At 35.1% G+C, this 10,852-nt stretch overlaps 1 long non-coding RNA gene across 1 annotated transcript in view; it reads left to right on the plus strand.

Annotated features, from left to right (window-relative positions):
• LOC141559823 (uncharacterized) overlaps positions 1-8,286 on the plus strand; it is a 150,305-nt gene extending 142,019 nt beyond the window's left edge. Inside the window, exon 5 of the long non-coding RNA XR_012487575.1 lies at positions 8,163-8,286. This is a non-coding gene — a long non-coding RNA (uncharacterized LOC141559823). The remainder of the gene's footprint in view (positions 1-8,162) is intronic.
• The last annotated feature ends 2,566 nt before the right edge of the window (positions 8,287-10,852 follow it).

The following is a 10,852-nucleotide window of genomic DNA, read 5'->3' on the forward strand; positions in this document are numbered from 1 at the left end:
ATATTTATTCTTAGTGTCTCCACCTCCTCCCTTCTCACTTTCTTTTTCTGTAATCTGGTTTATAACCTTATCATTGGACTGAAACTGCTTTCCAAATTACCAGTTATTTTTAGATTCCCAAATCTGATGATCTTTCCTTAGTCTTAATCTTCTTTGACATCCTGAAAATATTTGACCACTGATCTTTTCTGCACTTATTCTTTTCTTGGCCTTTTTGTGGTACTGCTCTCTTTTGATTCTTATCCTATCTTCTGACCATTCATCAGTCTCCTTTATTCCTGGACTATTCAACAATGTTGTGCTTACTAAGAGCATTCCCCAAGGCTCTGTCATAAACTCCTCTTTCTACTCTTTCACTTAATAATCTCATTAACTCCAATGAGTTCATTATTATCTCCATGTAGATAATTTCCTGATCTATTTATCTAATCCTTCTTCTTGGAGGCAAATAGATGGCTCAGTAAATAGAATTCTGGGCCTGGAGTTAGGAAGAGTCATCTTCTTGAGTATAAGTCTGATATTTACTAGCCATGTGACTATGGGCAAGTCATTTAGCCATTTACCTCATCTATAGAATAAGCTGTAGAAGGAAATGTTAGACCTTCCACTATCTCTGTCATGAAAATACCATGGACAGTATGGCCTGTGGAGTCATAAAGAGTTTGACACAAATGAACAATATAAAGTTTCTCTTCTGAGCTTCACAAGTACTGCATTATGAATTGCCTTTTGGATATTTCAAATTAGATTTACTATTGGAATACAATACTCAACAGCTAAACTCATTATCCATCCCCACTCCCAAAAAATTCCTCTTCCAAACTTCCCGATTACTATTGAGGGGACCATTATCCTTTCAGTCATGTATGTATTTCTGGTATCATCTTCAACTTCCCCTTCCTGCTCATTCCATATTATCTAATTAGCTGCTAATTCTTAACATTTCTTTCTCTCTGTTTTTCACCTATGTCTCTTTGTCTCCTAAGCCACCAGCTTTGTCCAAGTACTCATTTATGACCTCTTATCTGGCCTATTGCAATAACCTTCTACTTGGTCTCTACAAATAGAGTAATACAAGTAGAATAATGGTCTCTACAATGTCTCTTTCTGCTCCAATCTATACCAAGTGATCTTATGACAGCCTAGGTATATCTGACCTTATCTCAACTCCTCCCCACAACTCAATAAAATGCCTGCCTCAAAGGATTAATATATAAACTCTTCTGTTTAAATGGCCATGAATATGGTAGAAACAGGGACTGTGGGGCATTTAGAGCTTGGCCAGGCATGGAAGACCCCAAGGTCATTATTTTGATTTTAATCTTGCCACTGGAATTTGATGATTCTGGAAGAGAAAAATTGACTTTATGCAACTCAAAACATTATTCTGTGATGTCATTGGTCTTCAAAAATGAAAGACAAACAACACCTTGATATCTGTGTATGTATATGTGTATTTCCATATTTTCTACCCCAGTAGATTGTAAGCTAAACAATTGTCTTTTGTCTCTTTTTGTAGCCTCAGTTCTTAGCACAGTGCCTGGTACATAGTAGGAACTTCATAAATGTTTTTTTAATTGAATTATTTCATTTAATATTGTATGCCAGGCACTATATTAAGTGCTATAGATTTAATTGTTAAAGAGAAATACAGTCTCTGTCCTGAAGGAGTTTACAATTTAATCAGGAAGATAAAACACAAAAGGAGGCAGGAAAGTGGAAGAGAGGAAATACTAGAAAGTACCTGGAAACTTGTTTTTTGTGGTGCTGAAACCACATAGAACAGCAAGTGCAAAGTGGAGTGAATTGGAAGTTGAATATCTATTTTCTATAAAGGAAGACATTGGAAGGAGTTAGGTGCTCTGTCATCACCATCTAGTCTTCAAATCAGAGAAGGGAGGTAGATAAAGGAAGTATTATCATTCAAGGTAACAAGGTAGTGGATTTGGAAGATATGAGTTTGTGATACAATCACAAAAGGCCTGGAAAGATTTACATGAACTGATATTGAATGAAACCAGCAGAACCCGGAATACATTGTACACAACAACAGGAGGTATGTGTGATGATCAACTATGAAAGATTTGACTCTTTTTAATGAGAAATTCAAAGCAATACCAGTAGACTTTGGATAAAAAAATGTCATCTGCATCCAGAAAAAGAACTAAGGAGACTGAATGTAAATCAACATATGATATGTTCACTTCTTTTTTGTGTTTTTTTTTTCCCCTTTTTGCTTTGATTTTTTTTCTCCCAAAGTGATTCATAAAGCAATGTGTGTTAATTTTTTTTTTTTTTAATCTAAGGGAAAAAAAAGAAGTGATGACTTTATTCTGAAAGTGACATCTTGTTGGGCAATTGAAACTAGGCAAAACAGAAGTTGCAGTGGTTCTTCTTCATGGGAGACCTCCATCTTCTGATCCTAAACCCCTGTATTAGCTGCACATACTTGGAATCCTCTTCCTTCTAACCTCTACTCCAGAAGCTCTGTCTTCCTTTAACACTCTGTCTAAGCAATATCTCTGTCAGGAGGTCTTTTCTGCTACTGACATTTGTTAGTGCTTTCTCCTCTAAGGTTGCCTTAGTCTAAATATCTAATATCTAAATATCTAGTCTAAATATATCTTGTATATATGTATTTTGCTAATCCCATAAAAATATAAGCTCCTCAAGGGCAGGAACTAATTTTTTTTCTATGTAACTCAGCCCTTAAGACAATGTTCTTACACTTACTACATGTGAATTGTTTCATCAGTTGAATCTTTTTGCTTTGGTTTATTACTGTACTAAGTATCATGAAAAGCAAGGTAAAGAGGTAAGAAAAAAAGTCAATTACCAATTGTGTCTGCTCTTGGGAGTCTTTAAAGATATAGCAATGACCATTCACCATTAGTGTATACACACTAATACACACAAAAACACAAACACATACTCATGTTATAGAGAAGTCAAATAGGACAGGATATATTCAATTTTTATGCATATACCTTTTATATTTATGGGGCATTGCTATGAAATATGTATTTTAAAATAAACATAACCCTGATTTTATCAGTATCCTTCCTCTGTTCTTTGAAAAGATGAATGAAAAGAAGACAGACTTCTCATGGCCCTGTTTCTTTATCTTGATGTTTCATAATTTCTAAGGTTCCTTCCAGTTCAAAAGGCTGTGATACCTATTGAATGACTATGCTTTGCCTAATAAATAGCTCTATCCAGCAGCTCATGTTCATTGATCCATCAAGGATTTAGGATGATGAATATTTGATATTTGATACAATCTTACACTGTCATCTTGTACGCTGGAACAGAGAAGTTCAACTTTGAAATATGAGATAATAATTTCTCTGAAGATAAGTCTCTTGTCCAAATCAGATTCTTTCCAGTTGCTTGCAGGGGCCTTTATAGCTTGAACAAAAAAAGCCCTGGAACTTTAGTATTTTCTAAGACCTTGTCGTCTTCTTGGAGTAACCCTGGATTGAACCAGTGACCAACAAATCCATGTACGTTCCTTTCAGAGAACACCCTGACCTGACCGTCCTGGCAACAACACATGCATATCTTTTAGATGTCTGGTTGTTAGAGGGCCCCATGTCTTGAGGCTTCTAGAGAGAAGGTTTGCTTTTAATTTGTGGCTTACTGGGTTTTGTCATGTGCTGAAAATTTACAACATTATCACTGCAAAATTCTTGTCAGAAAAATGAAAGCAAAAGGCTTACACTGCCTGCTGATTCTTCTTCTTCTTATGCCCTAAAATGACTTGTGGTCTTTTCTAACAGTGAAAAATAGAGTAATGGGAGAGTTGTTTTCAAAGAAATTTTGGGTTTCATTTTCAGGGCATTACATGTCTTTCTACCTCTGAGCAGCATTTCCCTCATATACACAACCATGTCTTAACTCTGTAGAAAAGTAAACCATGACTTTGACCTCATCAGAATTTATCTGAACATTGAGTTTACTATGTTCATAGGACTTTTAAGTTGAAAAAGACCCTATAAATGAGCTGATTTAGTCTCCTCATTTTAGAAGTAAACTGCCCTGACAAGAAGTGATATGCTCAGTATAATTAGGGCCCCAGTAACTATGTAGCTGTATATATTTAAACATGGATGTGTATGTGTATAACGAGAGACACAAATACACATGACTATTGGTTGTAGAATGTAAAATTCTTTGAGGCAAATACTATTTGCTTTGTCTTTATATCCCCACTATGCAGCATAGTGCTTTGCACATAGTAGGCAGTTAATAAATGTGTGATGGATTGTATTGGCAATAACAAAGGAAATTATTAAATTATTATGGAAAGGAATTGCTGTTCTTTCTGTTTGTTTTTAGAGAAGTACCTACATGAATAACATAGTAAGGTATTTTTCTTTTTCTTTAATAAATCAATTATGGGCTATTCTATGCTCTAGGCACTCAAGTTAGGTGTTTATCAAACTTTATTTCTTGTCATCCAAAGTGATTTGTTATTACATTTATACTCAGATAAGACAAAAAGAATGACCTATGTTGAATATCTAAATGTTGAGTATGAGCTCTTTAAGAATAGCCCCCAAATGGGCTGTCATTCCAAGACCTAAAACTATGGCATAGTGAGACAGACAATTCCTAAATGAGCAGAAATTTGGGCCAATTGCTAATGGATCTCCCAGAAAGAAGAGCCTAGCAAATGTTGTTTCCGAGTGCTTTCACTTGCTGAGATCTTTTGGAAATGCCACCTCTATCTTTGAACTTGCCATTATATCAATACGACACCACACCAAAATGAGCTACACCATATCCTATCCTGTGATACCATGCCATTACTTCCTAGATATACACAGAACATGGCTGAGTATACACATATTTCCCACACTCCATGCGCTGTTATATACATGTAGTACAAGCTTTTATTAAATAAGTGTTTGATGCTTTGTTGCATGCTAAAGTTCCAAAGATAAACATTCTAGAGTCCCATTCTAAAGAAGCTTATATTCTAGAAGAGAATGGAAGGTGTTTTCACTATCCATTTATTTCTTTTGTATAAAAGAGAAGAGACATTTTCTGGAGCAGAATAGGAAATCACACAAACAATATCTCAATGGCTTATACTAAGTGGTACTCAGAACAATGTTACTATCCTCAGATAATATATGTGAGGGAGGGTAATCAGAGAGAAGTAGAAGCACTTTAAGGGAATACATGAAAAGGAAGGGGAAGGATTCAAATTCATGAAGAATTATTAACCATCCATTCTTGGAATATATAGCTCCATGGTAGGAATCCTCAAAGAAGAAATTTTTAAAATTTACATAAGCCCTGAAGGTGTTGTGCAAAGCATATTTTACTAATATTTTCATTATCTATATTTTTTCTTTACTAGGTGGTATAGTGGATAGAAACCTGGACTTGGAATCAAGAAGACCTGAGTCCAAATTCAGTCTCATACAGTCCCCAGATGTTTAACACCGGACAAGTCACTTAACCTCTGTTTGCCTCAGTGTCCTTATTTGTAAAATGGGGATAATCATAGCACTTTACCTCCCAGCACTTTGTGAGGGTCAATAAGATAATTATAAAGTGCTTAACACAGTGTCTCATATATAGTAAATTCTGTATATTGATATCATTATTACATTACAATAGATGTATCTTATATAAAAGAAAAGAAGTTTTATTATTTAAAAAGACAATTCTTTAAAGCTTGGGTGCACTCCTTCCTCCATACCTTTTCTTTTGGGTATAGAAGACCTTTAACAAAGGCTCAATTAAACATGGTTACAATCTGGGTATATTACACTCCTGGAACTCTTCTTTAAAACACATTTTAAGTTGATAACCACATTTTGCCAAGTACTTTTGCCCTTAATTTTTAAGCCCACGTGTCTATTAAAGGAAATTTAATTCATATGTTTCTGATTCATTTACACTTAACACATTAAAATGTTGGTTTGTAAGAGCTATTTGATACTCAATAGTCTTTTGGAAAATACATATACAAATCCCAAACACACACACATACATAGAAACACATACACTCTTCAAAGCAAAGCAAAACATAAATTGTCAGTATCCTATTAAAGCTAAGTTTGGTTGGAATATCAGAACTAGTCTATTTACTTGGTCCCATGGTGCAATTTTAAAGATATGTATCAAGCAAGAATGCTTCATTTTACTTCTTAGATCTGAAGAGCATATCATTTATCTAGAAATATGAAGCAAGAACTAACTCCTTATACCATACATACATTCCTAGATTTCAAAGGAAAAGCAGATAGCTAAAGACACAATATAGTAGTGGAAAGAACACTGTCTTTGTAGGTAGAAGACCTGGGTTGTGATTCTGATATATGCTGCCTTGTGTAATCTTAAGGAAATAATTCAATGTTTTTGAACTTCACTTTCTTTATTTGTCAAGATTTTGAGGTTTCCTTCCAGCTCTAGACCTAAGATTCTAGGGAAATACCTTTACTCTGTTTCAAAGTCAGAGAACCTTGGGGCAAAGGGGTAATCATGGAGGAAGGAAGGAAGGATGTGTTAAGCACCTACTTTACAAATAGTATCTCATTTGATCCTTGCAGTAGTTCTGAAAGATAACTGCTGCTATTATTTTCATTTTACTCTTGATAAAGTAAGGCAGACAGAGGTTGAGACTCAGAAGTCATACTTTGTAGGTATTTGAGAGCAAATTTGAAATTCAGGTCTTCTTCATTCTAGATCCAGAACATTGTCCATTATACCACCTAGATATCTTTATACTATGTAATTATGGGAGTTATAATTCCCCCAACCTCCATTATGCAGATCAAGAAACTGAGGCACAGATTAGTGAAGATCAACTTGCCTGGGGTCACACTACAAATTAATGGAAGAGGTGGAATTGGAAAGGATGTTGTAAAATTTTGTTTACAACCTTTAATCTTACATTGCTTCTACTGAAAGAGACATTACTTTTTCAAGAGTGTTTTGAAGATAAGTATTGTGGAAGTAAAGCTAACACAAGTTTTTCCCCTACAACTAAAAAAAACCCTTCATTTGAGGCCCTAGATAATCTTTGCATTGCTTGCCTTTTCAGTTGCAGAGACTGTGTTCTTAATCTTGCTAACACAAAGAAAACAATGAACCTCTTTCTCTGCTAGTTGTAAAGGGTCATAAGCAAAATGAGTTTTTGGCAGACTAGTTCAAACTAGACGTGTAACCACATGCAAAAATGACTCTAAATTTAGCACATCATTTGTCAGAGTTAACTCTTCCCCTGCTCAGAAAAAAGAAGACTGGTTCACTATCTTCCTGTGGTACAACTGGATTCCTGTGATTTTTTCCAAATGAAATTGAGTTCTTCACTGAATCTCTAATCAAAATATAAAAATAACGCTCCGCAAAAAAAAGATTGTACATGACACAATAAAGCTTTGTTACATCTTGAAAAACGTATGTATTAAGTTTAACAAGATAGTGAAAAAAAATAGTGAATCTCTAACCATTCCTTATTGTTCAAGTGAAAAAAGAAAAAAATAATTATCTATTAGTTTAGTGTTCTGAAAAGACCTATTGTGGTCGTGCAGTGGATAGAGAGCCTTACCTGGAGTCAGGAGGAAGCGAATTCAAATTTAACTTCAGACACTTACTGCTATGTGATCCTGAACGAGTCACTTAACGTGGTTTGCCTCAGTTACTCATCTGTGAAATGAGCTGGGAAGGAAATGGCAAATCATTCCAATATCACTGCCAAGAATGGGGTCATGAAGAGTTGGACATGACTGAAACAATTTAATAATAATAAAAAAAGGTACACATAAGAAAAAGTGAGAATTTGTACAATGACTTTCTGAGTTAGATTCAGCATCTTCTTAACTCCAGTAGTAAGCTCAAGCTACTGCTTGTTATTAGACATAGTAGAATCACTCAAACATAGTGAATATCCACTATGTTAATGTTATCAACTGGCTAACATTTTAAATTATTTTTCTTCCTCCATCTTTTAAAATTACTGTTAACAATCATCACAATATAATAGTAACACCCCCCAAAAAATTGGTTGTATATGACACAATGAATCTATGTTACATCTTGTTTATTTAAAAAAGCATATATTAAGTTTAACAAGATAGTAACAAAATTTCCTTGTTTGTTTCTGTCTGACTGATGATTGTTGCTATTTGTTCATATTTATATAGAATGAATCTACTTCTGTGGAAACTTGACTAAAATTCATCCCCAGACTGTGTCCCTGGACAAGTCACTTAATCCTGTTTGCCTCAGTTTTCTCATCTGCAAAATGATCTGGAGAAGGAAATGGTAAACCACTCCAGTATCTTTGCCAAAGAAGACCTATATGGGATCATGAAGACTTGGATATGACTGAATACTACTACAATACTATATCTAGGAGGTTTCTAATACCTGAACATAAGAAATTGTAACCAAACTTCACTTGTTTCTATTTGTAGCAGCAAGACAAAGATTAAGATACTTCAATCAGTTTTCCATGGTATAATTTTCTGACTTAGAAAATTTCTGTTATGTGCTTATCAGGTATAAACAAGAAAAGACTTCAATAGGTATTAGATTTAATTTTTTTTTAAATCCACAAAACTAATATGCTTAGAGAAATGCCTACATGCCTCCCTATTATAGGACTACCATAGAGCAAAAGAGAAAATGATCAAGATGCAAGAAATAAATGAAACTCTGTTGGTGCAATTTGAGTTGAATTTTTTTTTGGGGGAAAGAGAGTTGATATTTTTATTTCTTGTCTCCTTTCCTTTCTCCTTCTCATGTTTCTTCTCTTTTCCCTCTTCTTCCTTCTCCTTCTCCTTTTTCTTCTTCTCTTTCTTCTCCTCTTCTTGATTATCCTCTTTCTACTTCTCCTCATTTTCCTTCTCCTCCTTTCTTTCTTCTTTTCCTCCTCCTCTTCCACCTCCACTCTTCATTAACTCTCCTCTCTGTCTATGTTATCTCTTATTCTGTTCCCACTTTTTCATCTTCTGCTCATTCCCTTTTCTTTCATTCCCGCCTATTCTTTACCCTCATTCCTATTCCCTTCCCCCACCTTATTTTTCTCTCTTCCAAGGGAAAGAAACACTATTCCCAGAATCCTCTTAGGACATTCTTAATTGAAAGCAATGATTATGAGTCAGTCCTTTATATTAAGTGAAATACTCTTGCATGAATCCCCAGGGATGAAGTGATTAGCTTAGCAAAAAGGAGCCAATAGAATGGACTCCTGTTGTCTTTGTAAGCAATGGAAAGAATGAAATAAAATTTTAAAAAAGAAAGGAAAAAGATAAGCTGAGATGATATGACTTTCTTTCAAAACACGTCTCTCCCTGAAGCAACCGGGCAGGCACATGCACAGATAGAACATGGATCACATTTCTAACGGTTTAAGATTCAGATTTTGTCAAAGGATACTATTTGTTCTCATGCCCAAACTGTATCCTACACTGTCCCATTGTCTGGAATATAATGGAATATAATGTTAGCCTCGGACAGTGGTTATTGAGCTGGTGCCAGCCTCACTAATGAACATGTGTTTTCAATAATAATATGGCTACTTGTAAGTTGGATGGCAAAAAGCCAGACACTTAATGTTGAGGGGGCAACAGATGCAAAAAGTGCCATCTCCTAAGATGATTACATTTCCAAAATTTCTCTGGCCTTAAAGTTGCGATTCAGAAAATCAGAATCACCCATCATATTATCTGAAGATATATGATACAAAATAAGATGGAGGGAAACCTGCTGAAAAAGAAACTGATAACTGCATCATATGGAAAAATCCAGCCTGAGCCAGTAAGGTGGTAGAAGGATTAGGGATTAGGATAACTCTTTACTTGAAGCTCAAATCATTCCATACTGGAACCAAAGGGTCTTGAAAACTAGAAGACAGTGAAATGAATTACAGTTTAATGATATTCCCACTACACAGACAAAATGGATTCAATTACATAATGGTAGCATTAAATGTTATTAAGAAGGGGAATACAACGTCTTGAGGCCAGACTTTCAGAAAATCATGATAAGCTGCTTAAAACAGCTGAAATAGCACATTTATAGATTTTCCAGGCCTTGGTTTGTTGAATGGGGGTTGGGAATAAAAGTCATTATATTTACTCACATACTCTGGAGTGCTAATCTGTTATCAAGGATTTAGTACATGGGAAGGCAGTGCCAAGAAATTTCAGATTCTATTATTGCATCTCATCATGTACATTTTGGAGTGGAATACCAGTGTGGAGTAATAAAGCAAAGCAAGGCATCTATCTTGACCGTGTCTCTGGGGCCATGGAATAATTGGCAGTGCTGTGTGTTTAAGGGCGCAAAGGCCATGATGACTATGGGTACATTTGGTTGGGTTGTCAGTTTGCTTCTGTAAAGAATCATTTGCTACTCTGCCTTCTGATAAGGAGCTAGATGATTTCAGAACTTCTATTTTTATCTTAAAATATCAACAAAAAGCTAAAAATTCTCAAATTGCTAGAATGGGAACTGTGTCATTATTTTATTTCTATCCCTAATGCCTGGCAGAGTATTTGGAATATAGTAGGTGCTTACTGATTGATCCAGGAAGGTATTCTATGAATTTACCTTAGACGCATGTTCTCATGCCCTTTAGTGCAGTGAAAAAATATATAGTATAGAGCCATGGAAAGAGCATGGTTTGAAGTCAAGGTTTCTGGGTTCAAATATTATTTTAGAGTCAAGGTTTCTGGGTACAAATATCATTTTATTACTCAAGGGATCTTTAGCAGGATGCTTCCTCTATGGGCTTCAGTTTCCTCATCTGCAAAATGAGAAAGTTGCATTTGATTATTACTTAGATCCCTTTTGGAGTTAATGATCCTATCACTAAAAAGGTTAGAGA

Source organism: Sminthopsis crassicaudata, chromosome 3 (genome assembly GCF_048593235.1).
Source record: "Sminthopsis crassicaudata isolate SCR6 chromosome 3, ASM4859323v1, whole genome shotgun sequence".
Classification (NCBI taxonomy): Eukaryota; Metazoa; Chordata; class Mammalia; order Dasyuromorphia; family Dasyuridae; genus Sminthopsis; species Sminthopsis crassicaudata.